The sequence below is a fragment of the Trichosurus vulpecula genome, chromosome 1, assembly GCF_011100635.1.
Source record: "Trichosurus vulpecula isolate mTriVul1 chromosome 1, mTriVul1.pri, whole genome shotgun sequence".
NCBI classification, from domain to species: Eukaryota; Metazoa; Chordata; class Mammalia; order Diprotodontia; family Phalangeridae; genus Trichosurus; species Trichosurus vulpecula.
The window spans coordinates 350,139,509-350,155,188 of record NC_050573.1 but is presented as its reverse complement, the minus strand read 5'-3'; positions in this window follow the sequence as shown (position 1 = coordinate 350,155,188).

The window sequence follows — 15,680 nt, the reverse complement described above, 5'->3', positions numbered from 1 at the left end:
AAAACATCTTGGCTTCATAGAAAAAAAAGAAAGATTTGGTATCTAAGATATATAAACAATAAATAAACATATATGACTAATAACCAGTCTCTAAAAGGTAAGTGGTCAAAGGATATGAACAAACAGTTCTCAAAAAGACTTCAAAGTATTCATGATTATATGAAAGAATGCTTAAAATCACTAATAATAGAAATGCAAGTCAAAACAAGCCTGAGGTTTCACCTTACACTCTGAAAATTAGCTAAGATGATAAAAACTGCAAAAGTCAATATTGGAGGAAAAGTCAAATGATAGGTACCCATTCTTGGTGGAACTGTGAAATGGTACAGCCATTTTCAATTTGAAATTGCTTCCAAGGAAGCGAGCAACAAGAAGTCTCCAAATACACCAAAATATTTATAATAGCCCTCTTTATAGTAGCAAGATATTGGAAACCAATTGTCTGTTGATTGGGAAAGGTCTAAAACAATTGTGGTACATCAACATAATGGCATATTACTCTACTGTGTGAAATGATGTGTGTGATGAATATAGAGAAGCATGGTAAGATCTACATGAACTGATTCAGAATGAGGTAAGCAGAGCCAAGGAAACAACCGACAAAGTAATTACAACAATGTAAATGAAAAGAACACCAAAAAAAATTCAAAAGTGAGTGAATGTAACAAAATTAGAAAGATCCATCAGGACTTAAATAAAGAGATATGAGAGCACACACTCAACCTTCTTTTTAAGGAGGTGAGATGTCCATGGTTTTACACATTTCACAGGTTTTTAGAATTTTTCAGTGTATACACCAGCTGTGCTTATTTCTTCCCTCTTTAAAAATACTGTTTGCTAAATGAGATGGCTTCCTGGGAGAAGTAGGGGATGAATACTGGGGATAATAACAATGATGTAAAAAAAGACAGCAACTTATTTTTTAAATAATTCAAACACATGGTCATTTGCTTCATTGGTCATTGGTCTTTGACTTCAATGAAATAACATAGTAAAAAACATCATGGAATTCAATAGTCAGAAGGCACCTTATTGATCACTTTATCCAACTTTTATGCAAGTCATCAATCTTTTCAACAAGTACTCATCAAGCTGCTGTTTAAACTCTTCTACTGAACTTGAACTCACTATATGAAAACAGAGACTTGACTTGGAAGGGACAAAAGAAGTCACAATCAATCTCTAACCAGTTAATAAATTCTGCCTGCTATGTACTCCATAAATTGGTTATGAAATCTCTGCTTGAATCCTTCTATTGAAATGGAAACTCACCGTCCCTTATTTCCATGTTTTGATATCTTTAAATATCAGGACTTTCTTTTTCCCCTACTATTGATATTTATACCTCTTAAATCCTTTTTTTGGTCAGGTTTGGCCACTGTTAAATTTTGTCAAGATCTTCCTAAAGCTAAATTCTGTTATACAGTGTACTAGCTATTCCTTGAGCAATGGATCATTTACAAATTTAACAAACACATCACCTATATTGACATTTATGTCATGAATGAAAAAAATTAACAGCACAGAGCCAAGGACAGATGCTTGAAGTATTCCATTAGATACTTCCTTGCAAAGCAATATCAAATCATTAATGTCTACTTTGTAGGGACAGTAATTCACCTAGCTCCAAATTAACTTTAGTGTGCTACTCTCATCTAACCTTCAGCTCTCCATCCTATTTCCAAGCATTGCATGCTGGAATCTAAATATATTGTGCCCATAAGCATTCCCTGGGTCTAAGAGTCTAATTACATTTTCAAAAAAAAAAAATTAGGTTATTCTGGCCTGACCTGGTCTTGATGAAGTCATACTGCTGTTCTTCTTCCTAAACACTCAAAACTGTTTCTTTGAGACTTTTGTTCTAGAGTTTTGTTAAAATAGAACTCAAACTCTCCCGTTTCCTTTTATGAAAATCAAGATATCCCCCCTTTCCAGTGGTGTAGCAAAACTCATTCAAATCTTTTAGTTCTTTGAGTACCTTCAGATGTCATCCATAATCATTTTGTTGACTTGAACTTATTGATGACAATTAAATACTGACTAAAAATTTCATAATTTTCATTGGGCTTTCACTCCTTCTTAACAATTTTGGTTCTGGGGGTGGAGCCAAGATGGCACTGTGAAAGGAAGGAACTACTGGAACTCTCTCACAAATTCTGTCAGATACCTTCTAAAAAAGTGAATCTGAGCAGATTTCAGAGTTGGAAGCCACTAGTAGACTGAGAGGGGTAAGAGCAATGGACACGCAGAACAGCACCAGACCAAACCAACCAGGAACAGCAGAGGAATCCAGGCAGTGTGTGGGTCTGGGAGAACACTGGGTTAGCAAAATGCAGGAGCAGATACAGGTCCAGGGTGAAACTACCAACTACAGCTGCAATCAAGCCCCAGGCCTCTCAGCCCAGGAGGGAGTTGGTCAGAGCACAGAGCCTGCAGCCACTGGAGCAGCTAACCTGGAGGCCTCCAACCCACAGTCTAAAGGTTTGAAACTCACCTTCTTGAACTCCCTGTAGCCAGGATGTGCGGGTAAAATGGCTTTTATCCCTCCCTTGAATAAACTCAGAGACTAATATCTCAGGAGAAACAGAGGCACCAGAAAGGGGGGTTCAGTAGTGAGAGATGTGGGGGAGAGGGCCTTTCCTGTGGTGGTGGAAGGAGACTAGTGCAGGAAGAGAGGTGTCCCAGCAGCCCTCACCTCCCCTCACGAGAGTAACTGAGCCCCAAGGGGTGGAGCTAACTAACATCAGTGTCAGGACTCCAGACTTGGCTTTGCACAGCCAAGGGAAGTGGCAGACACCAACACAGACAAGAGCTGGGACCACCCATGCTGTAGAACAGTCCTGGGATAGAGGAGACTCCCAGCAGCCAGACCATCCCTCCCCCACACCTCACAAAATCAGAGGCAATAGTACATCAAGCTAGATCCCAACACAAGAAACTTGGGACAGAGCCCCCTGAGCCCCAGAAGCCAAGATCCATTTCAGAAACCAGGAGAAAAAAAGCACCATGAAAAAGAATAGTAAGTAAGAAGCCTTCAAAGATAATTAATTCATATTATGGAGGCAGGGAAGATCAAAATACCAGTTCAGAAGAGTATAGCATGGATACGACACCCACATCTGAAACCTCAAAAAGGAAAGTGAACTGGTCTCCAGACCAAAAAGCGTTCCCGGAAGAACTCAAGGAGGACTTTGAAAATTAAATTAGGGAGGCAAAAGAAAAAATGGAAAAAAATTCAATGAGGAAAACAAATCTTTAAAAGGCAAAATGGGGAATTGGTTAAGGAAAATCAGAATATAAATGGAGAAAATGTCTCATTGAAAAGTAAAATCAACCAAATGGAAAAGGAGATAGAGAAGATAAAGGAAGAAAACAAAACATTAAAAATTGGAATTGGGCAAGTAGAAGCTAATGACTCTATGAGACATCAAGAATCAAACAAAATTGAAACAATGAAAAAATAGAAGAAAACGTGAAATATCTGATTGGAAAAACAACTCACCTGGCAAATAGATCCAAGAGAGACAATCTAAGAATTATTGATCTACCTGAAAGCTATGATGAAAAAAAGAGCCTGGAAAGTATCTTCCATGAAATCCTTAAGGAAAACTGCCTGGAGGTCCTAGAACTGGAGGGTAAAATTGTCATCGAAAGAATCCATCAATAACCCCCTGAAAAAGATCCCAAACTGAAAACTCCAAGAAATATTATAGCCAAATTCCAGAACTACCAGGTCAAGGAGAAAATACTGAAAGCAGCTAGAAAGAAACAATTCAAATATCACGGAACTACAGTCAGGATCATACAGGATCTTTCAGCTTCTATATTAAAAGATCGGAGAAATTGGAATATGATATTCCAAAAGGCAAAGGAGCTTGCAACAACAACAAAGGATCAACTACCCAGCAAAACTGAGAATAATTTTCCAGGCAAGGAGATGGCCATTCAATGAAATAAGGGAATTCCAGAAATTCCTGATGAAAAGGCCAGAGCTCAATGGAAAATTTGATCTCCAAATACAAAACTCAAGAGAGACATAAAAAGGTAAATGGGGGGAAAGACCCCTAGTTAATCAAAAAGGCTAATTAGTTACATCCTTATATAGGATTATTTTGTTTTATATGTTATATGTGTGTGTATGTCAATTTTGAGAATAGTATACTTATTATGACAATTGAAAGGGATATTCATAGATTGTAGATATCAGCATAAAATAACTGATATGATAAAATATATAAATAAAATAATAAATAATAAATAATAATAAATAATATAAATAAAAAAATAAATAATAATAAAATAAAAATATATAATTAAGAGATATAAAGGCATGGTTCTGGGAGAAGAGGTAGTAGAAAAGTGTAAGTTACATCACATGAAGAGGCACAAAAACATATTGTAGTAGTGGGAAAGAAGGGAGGAAGAAGAGCAGTATTTGAGCTGTACTCTCATCAGATTTGGTTCAAGAAGGGAATAACATATCCTGTTAAGTATAGAAATCTAACTTGTGCTACAGGCAGTAGGAGGGGAAGGGGAAAAAAGGGAGGGGGTAGTCAGAAGGGAGGGAAGAAGTAGCAAGGGGAAAATGGTAAGATAAGGGAGGGGAATCAAGAGGGAGGGTAAACTAAGGAAGGCAGTGGTCAAAAGCAAAACTCTGTTGAGGAGTGGAAGGGGAAAGGGAGAAAGAAAAGCACAAATGGAGGAAATACGATGGAGAAAAAGACATAGATAGTAATCATAACTGTGAATGTGAATGGTGTGAGCTCTCCCATAAAATGGAAGTGGATAGCAGAATGGATTAAAAACCATAATCGTACAATATGCTGTTTACAAGAAACACATTTGAAACAGGGATACATACAGGGTAAAGGTAAAAGAAGAGTAGAATATATTATGCTTCAGCTAAAGTAAAAAAAGCAGGAGTAGCAATCCTAATCTCAGACAGAGCAAAAGCAAAGATAGATCTGATTAAAAGAGATAAGGAAGGTCACTACATACTGCTAAAAGGCATCAAAAACAATGAAGCAATATCATTATTTAACATATATGCACCAAGTGGTATAACATGCAAATTCTTACAGGAGAGGTTAAGGGAGTTACAGGATGAAATAGCAAAACTATAATAATGGGAGACCTCAACCTCCCCCTCTCTGAAATTGATAAATCTAACCTCAAAACAAGAAAGAAGTTAAGGAGGTGAACAGAATTTTAGAGTAGGCAGATATGATAGACCTCTGGAGAAAGCTGAATGGGGATTAAAAGCAATATACTTTTTCTCAGCAGTACATGGTACATACTCAAAAACTGACCATGTACTAGGGCATAAAAACCTCACAATCCAGTGCAGAAAGGCAGAAGTAGTCAAAGCATCTTTTTCAGATCATGATGTAATAAAAAATTATTTGTAATAAAGAACCAGGGAAAAATAAGCTAAAATTTAATTGGAAACTGAATAATCTAATTCTAAAGAATGAGTGGACCAAAGAACAAATCATAGAAACAATTAATAACTTCATTCAAGAGAATGACAACAATGAGACAACATACCAAAACTTATGGGATGCAGCAAAAGCAGTTCTTAGTGGAAGTTTTATATCTCTAAATGCTTACACGAATACAATAGAGAAAAAGGAGATCAATGAGTTGGGCATGCAACTGAAAAAGCTAGAAAAGGAACAAATTGAAAATCCCCAATTAAATACCAAATTGGAAATACTGCAAATCAAAGGAGAGATTAATAAAATTGAAATCAAGAAAACTATTGAAATAATAAATAAAACCAAGACCTGGTTTTATGAAAAAACAAATAAAATTGATAAACATTTGGCCAATTTGATTAAAAAAAGAAAGAACAAAATCAAATTACCAGTATCAAAAACGGAAAGGGTGAATTCACCTCCAATGAAGAGGAAATTAAAACAATAATTAGGAAGTATTTTGCCCAATTGTATGCCCATAAATTTGACAACCTTAGGGATATGGGTGAATAGCTACAAAAATATGAATTGCCCAGTTTAACAGAAGAGGAAGTAAAATTCTTAATAATCCCATCTCAGAAAAAGAAATTGAGCAAGCTATCAATGAACTCCCTAGGAAATAATCTCCAGGGCCAGATGGTTTTACATGTGAATTTTATCAAACGTTTAAGAAACAATTAATTCCTATACTTTATAGACTATTTGGGAAAATAGGTGAAGAAGGAGTCCTACCAAATTCTTTTTATGACACAAATATGGTACTAATACCCAAACCAGGAAGAGTCAAAACAGAGAAAGAAAATTATAGACCAATTTCTCTAATGAATATTGATGCAAAAATTTTAAATAAAATATTAGCAAAAAGATTGCAGCAACTTATCATGAGAATAATACACTATGACCAGGTAGGATTTATTCCAGAAATGCAAGGCTCATTCAGTATTAGGAAAACTATCTGCATAATTGACCATATCAACAACAAAACTAGCAGAAACCATATGATCATCTTAATTGATGCAGAAAAAGCCAAAATACAACACCCATTCCTATTAAAAAACACTAGAAAGCATAGGAATAAATGGAGCCTTCCTTAAAATCATAAATAGCATCTACCTAAAACCATCAGCAAGCATTATTTGTAATGGGGATAAGCTAGATGCATTCCCAGCAAAATCAGGGGTGAAACAAGGATGTCCATTATCACCCTACTATTCAATTTGGTACTAGAGATGTTAGCTATAGCAATAAGAGAAGAAGAAGAAATTGAAGGAATTAGAATAGGCAAAGAAGAAACTAAATTATCACTTTTTGCAGATGATATGATGATTTACTTAGAGAATCCTAGAGAATCAAGTAAAAAACTACTTGAAAAAAATAAACAACTTTGGCAAACTTGTAGGATATAAAATAAACCCACATAAATTCTCAGCATTACTATACATTACTAACAAAGCCCAATAACAAGAGATAGGAAGAGAAATTCTATTTAAAGTTACTGTAGACACTATAAAATATTTGGCAGTCTATCTGCCAAGACAAACCCAGGGCCTATATGGACATAATTACAAAACACTTTTCACATTAATAAAGTCAGATCTAAATAAATGGAAATATATCAGGTGCTCATAGTTAGGCTGAGCTAATATAATAAAAATGACAATTTTACCAAAATTTATTTATTCAGCACCATACCAATTTAACTGCCAAAAAATTATTTTACGGAGCTGGATAAAATAATAACAAAATTCATCTGGAAGAACAAGAGGTCTGGAATATTTAGGGAATTAGTGAAAAGAAATGATGGGGAAGGTGGCCTAGCCATATCAGATATTAAACTGTACTATTAAGCAGCAGTCATCAAAACTACCTGGTACTCGTTAAAAACAGAGTTGTGAATCAGTGGAATAAGTTAGGTACACAAGACGCAGTAGTCAATGACTATAGGCATCTACTCTTTGATAAACCCAAAGAGGCCAGCTTCTGGGCTAAGAATTCACTATTTCACAAAAACTGCTGGGAAAATTGGAAAATGGTAGGGCAGAAACTGGGCATAGACCAATATCTTATACCATACACCAAAATAAAGTCTAAATGCATTCAAGATTTAGGAATAAAGGCCGATACTATAAGCAATTCTGGAGAGCAAGGAATAGTTTACCTCCCAGATTTATGGAAAAGAAAAGAATTCATGAAACAACAAGAGATAGAGAGCATTACAAAATGCAAAATGGATAATTTTGATTATGTTAAATTGAAATGTTTTGTATAAAACAAGCCAGTGCAACGAAGATTAGGAGGGAAGCAGAAAATTGGGAGAAAATCTTTACAACTAGCATCTCTGATAAAAGCCTCATCTCTAAAATATACAGGAAACTGAACCAAATTTATAGGAATACAAGTCATTCCCCAATTGAGAAATGGTCAAAGGATATGAACAGGCAGTTTTCAGAGGAAGAAATTAAAGATTCTATAGGCATGTGAAAAAATGCTAGAAATCACTACTGATTAGAGAAATGCAAATCTAAACAACTCTTAGGTACCACATCTCTCCTGTCAGATTGGCTAAAATGACAAAACAGGAAAATGATAAATGCTGGAGAGGAGGTGGAAAAATTGGAACACTGTTACATTGCTGGTGGACTTGTGAACTGATCCAGCCATTCTGGAGAGCAATTTGGAACTATGCCCAAAGGGATATAAAAATGTTCATATCCTTTGACCCAGCAATACCACTTCTAGGGTTGTATCCCAAAGAGATCACACAAGTGGGAAAAGGGCCCATATGTACCAAAATGTTTATAGCGGCTCTTTTTGTAATAGCTAAGAATTGGAAATCAAGAGGATGCTCATCAATTGGGGAATGGCTCAACAAGTTGTGATACACATTATCCAGCATTTATCATTTTCCTGTTTTGTCATTTTAACCAATCTGACAGGACAGATGTGGTACCTAAGAGAGTTGGCCTTCAAGTCAGGAAGACTGGGATTCAACTCCTGCCTCTGACACATTGACTACATGACTCTGGACAAGTCATTGAACCTTTCAGTGCCCTAGGCAACTCTCCAAGTTGATACACTTCAGAGCAGGTTCCCATACACATTGACAAAAGGAATTTGTTCATAAGGAGTTCCCTATACCAACAGGTTGCCCTCCCCTGCCATAAAGTCAAGTAGTCTGTAGTATTTATCAACAATTTTATCTCTCTACTCTATTGATTCTCACTCAAATGCTTTCTGCCATGTTATTCCTCTCAGGTCCCTAGATTTCCTCACAACTCATGTGAGGTATCCTTAATATACAGCAATATCCAACTCCTTTATTCTCTTCATTTTGAATAAGGTATTTACTTTCAAAGCAAACTTGGAGTCATTAGTCCATACCCCAAATCTTGGTGATACTTATGATGTTAAGTTTGCTGTCTTGTCTTAGGATTTCTACTTCCTCGCATTTGCTACACATAATGTGAGAATTTATATTTACAATATAATTTTTTCTGGTGAGTATATTGTGTCTATCTTTTTGAATTACAGGTTTTATTTTTCTGCTATTCCTTCTCTGATACTTTTACAGCTTTTTATCAGATCTATTTGTGGACAGTTTTCTCTATTTCCCTCTTTAGTATAAAGCTTACTTAATTTGATTCACAAAGTTCAAGCGAAAAAAATATGCCAGTCTTTGTTAGGAATACTCCATTCGTTACCAAGAGTCCATCATTCTTATATATCAATTCATCACCTAGAAATTCAAATCCCATTTTCAGATGCTACCTCAGCCAGCTGATGATTTTCCGAATCTGCCTTTCTCTTCTGAGAAGCAGTACTGATGAAAATATTACCTATACTTCACATTATCATCAGTTTTTTTCTAAGTTTTCATTAACCATAACCATGCATTGTAGGTGCTTTCTGGTGATGTAATTTGTCCAAGTTTTACCTAAGTCTTTTCCTTCTGTCTCTAAACAATTCTGCACACAGCTTCAATCAATTAAGAACATGTTAAGCATGTAATATATGTCAGGCACTGTGCTAAGAGCTAGATGTACAAAGAAAGGCAAAAACAGCCCCTGCTATCAAGGAACATACATGGTAATTGGGGAAGACAACAAGTAAATAACTAGGCACATACAAAATATATGTAGAATAGATAGAAGGCACTCTCAGAAGAGATGCACTCTCTCCTGGAGAGACCAGACAAGGCAACCTACAGAAGGTAAAACTTGAGCTAAGTCTTGCAGGAAGCCAAAGAAATAAAAAGTTCATTAGTGATGAGGTAGAACACTCCAGGAATGAGAAATAGCCAGTGAAAATGAGCAGATGAGGGAGGTGAAGTGTCTTATTTGAGAACTGCAATTAGACCAGTATAGCTGTATCATGAAGTGCAGAGAGAGGAGAGCAAGAAATACAAAAAAAAAACCTGGAAAAATAGGAAGAGGCCAAGTTATGGTCCCATATATTTGGTCAGTTGCCACATCTTATCATTTCTACCCTTATGACAATCTGACCCCTTATCTCCATTCACACAGCTACCATTTTATGTCAGCTTTGCCTCCCTTCCACCCTAGATTATTTCAATAACTTTCTAACTGGTCTCCATGGACCAAGTCTTGCACTTCATGGGTCTGTTCTATATACTGCTAATAAAGTAACTTTCAATAAGTACAGGACTGACCATTTGATTCCTCTACTCAACCAACTCCAATTGGATTCCTGTTGCCATTAGGATAAAATATAAATTTATCTGTTTAGACTTTAAAGGTCTACACAACCTTGCCCCAATCAGTCCTTCTATCTTCATTTAATGCTATTCCTCCTACGATCCAGTCACTGACCCTCTCTCTGTCCCTCACATAAAACTCTCCATCTCTCATCTCAATGTTTTGCATGGGATATCCCCCATGCCAGGAATGTATTCCTTCTTTATTTTTGCCTCCTGGTCTCTTTTTCTTTCCTTAAGATGCAGCTCAAAGACCATTTTATGAATGAAGCCTTTTCTGATTCACCTAGTCTCTAGTACTCTTCCTCCCAAATTATTATGTGTCTATTTCTATTTATTATCTTTATACTTATGATAGGTATATGTATATATACATATATACACATATATGTTTATGTATATGTATGTATAATGTGCATGTGTTTGTATATGTGTACTTTCCACCCATTAGAAGATAACCTTACTATAAGTAGGAATGGTTTCATTCTTTATACTTGTATGTCAGTGTCAAGTACAGTGGCATTCACATAAAATTCATTTAATAAATAATTGATTGATTGAAATGCCAAATGGAGGAGTTAATATTTGATCCAGAGGTAATGAGGAGGCACCAGAGCTCACCAAGTGGGAGTAAGGATGGCATGGAGAGTTGATATGTTCAACCAGTACTTTAAAAGGGCCTGTTGGTAGTGCAATGGATAGAGTGACTTGCCTGAACTCAGGAAGACTCATCTTCCTGAGTTCAAATCTGACCTCAGATTAGCTGTGTGACCTTGGGCAAGTCACTCAACCCTGCTTGCCTCAGTTCCTCATCCGTAAAATGAGCTGGAGAAGGCAATGGCAAACCACTTCAATATTTAAAAAAAAACCAAAATGGGGTCATGAAGAGTCATACATGATGGAAGAATGACAGAACATACTGTAGAAAAATCATCTCGTCAGCTGACTAGAGAATAGAAAGAAGTTGGGAGAGACTTGAGGCAGAAGCACCAAAAAGTTAGAAGACAATTGCTACAGTCTACACAGGTGATAAGAACTTGTATTAGGAATTTGACTGGACAAGTAGAAAGAAGGGGATAGTATATGGGACATATTATGAAGGCATAAATGAGATTTAGCAATGGATTTTATTTGTGGAGTGAGTTAAAGGAGCCGAATATGACATTGAAGTTGTAAGCCTGGGTGATGGAAAGCATGGTGGTTCCTTGATAATAATAGTAAATTCAGGAAATAGGAGCATTTGGGAAAAAAGAAAATACATTTTGTTTTAGAAATATTGAGTCTGAGATACCTATGAGACACACATTTTGAAATGTTAAATTCTACCATTAAATGTATTGCATATTGGTAATGGCTAACATATTTACTAGGTATATATTATAGGTATGATAAATATATTGTAAATACTTACCAAGTATAACATTGAAGATAGGTTATATTTACTATATTACCATTTTAACTCATTTTTATTAAGATTATACATCATTCTAATAAAAACATTGTATATAAACAGTGAAAAGGTAAAGATAAACTCCTGGCAGAGTAAGTTGCATGATAGCCCTGGTGAGATATGCCATAATTTACAGGATAATTTCAGACGGAATCAAATAGTTTATCTGAACATGTCACTCCAGCCAGTGCCACTAACAAAAGCAGATGCAGAGAAAGGGATGTGGAAGATATTCTCATTGTAATAGGGTCCTATCAGAGCTGAGTAGAGTAGCTCTGATGAGAAAAAAGTTAAACCCCTTACTGAACAGAAATCAGATAGCCAGTTTGTAAAGCAGGGAAGTAAAAGAGGTTATGTGTGTCTGACAACTGCCTGGATTCCATTGTTGAAATGCTGAGCTGCCCCCTTATTGCTGAGGAACCTGGAGCGGGGCAAAAGGTGGGGTGGGGGGGCTTCTTGACATGTTTGAAGGAGGTCTGAGGCTCTGGCTTCAAAGGAGGTCTAGCTGTGTGTGTGTGTGTGTGTGTGTGTGTGTGTGTGTGTGTGTGTGTGTCTGTGTGAGAGAGAGAGAGAGAGAGGGAGAGAGAGAGAGAGAGAGAGAGAGAGAGAGAGAGAGAGAGAGAGAGAGAGAGAGAGAGAGATTTTCTTTCCACATCAAAGGGGAGCCCAGTCTTGAGGTAGCTTTTTTTTAATATCAGCCAGTCAAGTAGCACCACCACCTAGATCCCCTTCAGAGAAAGAATAGATTTTCTGGGATCTGATTTTGTACTTTTAAGATTTAGGAGCTGCAGTGGAGGTGTGTAATGTTTGTGAGGATAAAGAGAGGGCTGGGCAAGAGTGGACTTATATTCCTATCATCAGTGTTCATAATGAAATCCAAAGTTATTTTTCTTTCTTCTCTGTAAAGGTTCTATCCCCCCCAACCCTGCCCCCACCTTCCAATTTTCTTTTCTTTCCAGCCAGACATAAGATTCTAGTTCCTAATTCTACCTCCCACATCCTTGAACAAGTCCCTTTGGCTCTTCCCATTTGAGGAAGGAAAGTAACCACAGTTATTAATGACTGCTTCTCCAGGGCTTGGTAAAGAATGATGAGCTGCTAAGAGATGAGGAATGTATGAAAGACCATATCCAGGTAACGGTTGGAAATAAAAGAAGTGACAGGCTTAAGCTGGTGGAAAGCCTTAGCTAAGGAAAGACACCCAGATGGAAATATCTTAAATATATATGGAAAGAGTCAAGGTACTTCAGGTTAAGTGTGGCTAAAATGGGGCATGAAAAGCCCAGAAAATAAACTCATGACAGAAAAAATTGCTTATACTAATGAAAAGGAAACATTGGATCTTATAAGAAATAGTCTCAGTTTCCCAAGGGATTAAAAAAGGGGGAGGGGAAAGGGTATGACAAATAAAAAGCATTAAGATGTATGGATATGTTGATATCAATGCTAAAATACTTCAAAAACATTGATGATAGGTAGGTAGACAGATAGACAGACAGACAGACAGACAGATAGTGGCTAGAGTAGGAAAAAAAGATTTTTCCTTGAGATTAGAATATATATTTCAGAATGTCCAAAGCCCACAATAAGCCTGATAAATTTTAGTCTACTATATAGCACTCTCTCAGAAATACGACTTGACTGCTTTACAAATAGGTTATAAGATAATGCTCACATGAATGTATTCAAGACAGAAAAAAAAGCTTTGCATTATGGAACTAAGAAGGGGGAAAACATGAAAACTCACACAGCACTGAAATGTTCAATAATTTTAGGGGAACGACACCAACAATGTCATAGGCAAAAGGGAACTCCTCCTATCAATAGAGATTTCTGTAATTTACAGTCTTAAAGACTTGACTCGGGCACTGAAAGATTAAGTGGCCTGTCCAGAGTCCTGTGGTTAGTATATTTCGGAGGGACGACTTGGATGCGCATCTTACTGACTCTATGGGCAGCTCTCTATCCACTAAGCCACTTTGCCTCTAAGGCATAACATATATGTTGGTCCAAAACTGAGATGGTTCTTCGAGGCTCTATAATTGTAATGAGAGTAAGAATAACTGACATTCACATAGTACTTACATACATTATTGCTTTTGAGTCTCACAATAACCCCTTGAGGCAGGAAGACAATAGATCTTATTATCCCCATTTTACAAATTGGAAATTGAAGCTCAGAGAGGTTAAATTATTTGCCTATGGTCACACAGCTAGTAAGTATAAAGGTAACATTTGACCACGGGTCTTTCTGTCTCTGGGACCAATGCTATCCCAGTGAAATTAAGGCAAGTGAAGTTGGTGAAAATTGATTTCATTTTGATTAAACTCAAAACCAGGGCAAAACCAGTTTGCAAGCCATATCTAAATGAAGAAATTCTAAGCTTTTGTCTTTGTGAGTGATTTTCTACAGCTTCCATGATTGAGAGGATGTAGGCAGCCAACCAGAGAATCTGAACTTTTTGATAAAATTCCCAAACAACTTTGACAAGGACAACTTCTCATTTCAGCAGCAGCAGCAACAACAACCAAAAAAAGACAAATTAAAATTGCAATTCTAAAAGAGATATGATTTGAGATGGATAAATATATGGTAATATATCTGGAGGAAATGATCAGCATTTATATAAAGTGAGACATAGCTATTTAGAAAGAAGCAAACACTGAAAACTCCCTGGCAGGTATAGATGGTAATAAATTGTATGGAAGCTTATAATGTAACACTGTTGCCCAAAATGATAAATTCCCTCCCACGGCATAAGAATGGTGGGTTTTAGTACTAAAACATAATAATATCACTTTATGTAGCATTTGTAAGTCCATGCTGCAATAATTCACTGTATTGGGATCACAGTATTGTATGAAAGAGCCTGAGAAGTTAGCACAATAAAACCTTTCTCATAACAGATGATACAATAAAGACTTCCCAAATGAAGCCAGGGCAAAGGTCAGCTTAATGAGATACGATAAGTATTTATTAAACACCTATCTCCAAGGCACTGTGCAGGTAGTAGTGTAGATAGGTCACATGTAAAGTCCGTTTTAGCTCTAACTGCTATGATCTTCTAAAGACATGGCCCCATCTCTCAGAGAGCTTTGACTTCACTAAAAGGGAATAAGACAAATATGCAGACAACTGTAATACACATTAAAGTGTGAGAACAGTCCAAAAAGAGTATTACGAGAAATTTTAGAAGACAGGGAGAGATCACTTACAGCTGGACAGGAGGTGGGGGAAAGCATATAATCAGGAAAACCTTTCTAAAGGATGGTTCCTGTTTTGGTAACTGAGAGGGCTGGGAACAAAATTGCTTAAGGCATCGAAATATTGTAGAGAATCTATGAAACCAGACATGGAAATAGTTCTGGTTATACTTAGGAAAATAATTCTTCACTCAACCTGGTAATTAGGGAGCCAAATGCACCATGCTAGGGTGGCAGCTATTTCTTCTTCCTTTAAGATACTTATAGAAATCAACCTGTATTGGACTAGTGTGGAAGAAAGAGAATTTTAGGGGAAAAGCATGGCCTAAGACACTGGGGTTTCTCTACCCCTTTTTAATCTTCTCTTCTGAGCTACTTTAATACAAATTACTTTGAGGACAGAAAGAAAAAGATAGGGGGAAGAAGGGAGGAAGGGAAGGAGGGAGGAAGGGAAGGATGAAGGAAGGAAGGAAGGGAGCAAGAAAGAAAGAAAGAAAGGAAGGAAGGAAGGAAGGAAGGAAGAAAAAGAAAGGAAGGAAGGAAGGAAGGAAAAGAAAGAAAAAGAAAGAAAGAAAGAAAGAAAGAAAAAAAAGAAAGAAAGAAAAGGAAGAAGGACAGAAGAAAGAAAAAAAGAAAAAAGAAAAGAAAAAAGAAAGAAAGAAAGAAAGAAAGAAGAAAGAAAGGAAGAAGGAAGGAAGAGAGGAAGAAGAAGGAAGGAAGAAGAAAAAGAAAGGAGGAAGGAAGGAAAAAGAAAAAAGAAAGAAAGAACAAAGAAACAAGAAAAAGCAAAAAAAGAAAGAAAAAGAAAGAAGGAACAGAAAGAAAAAGAAAAAGA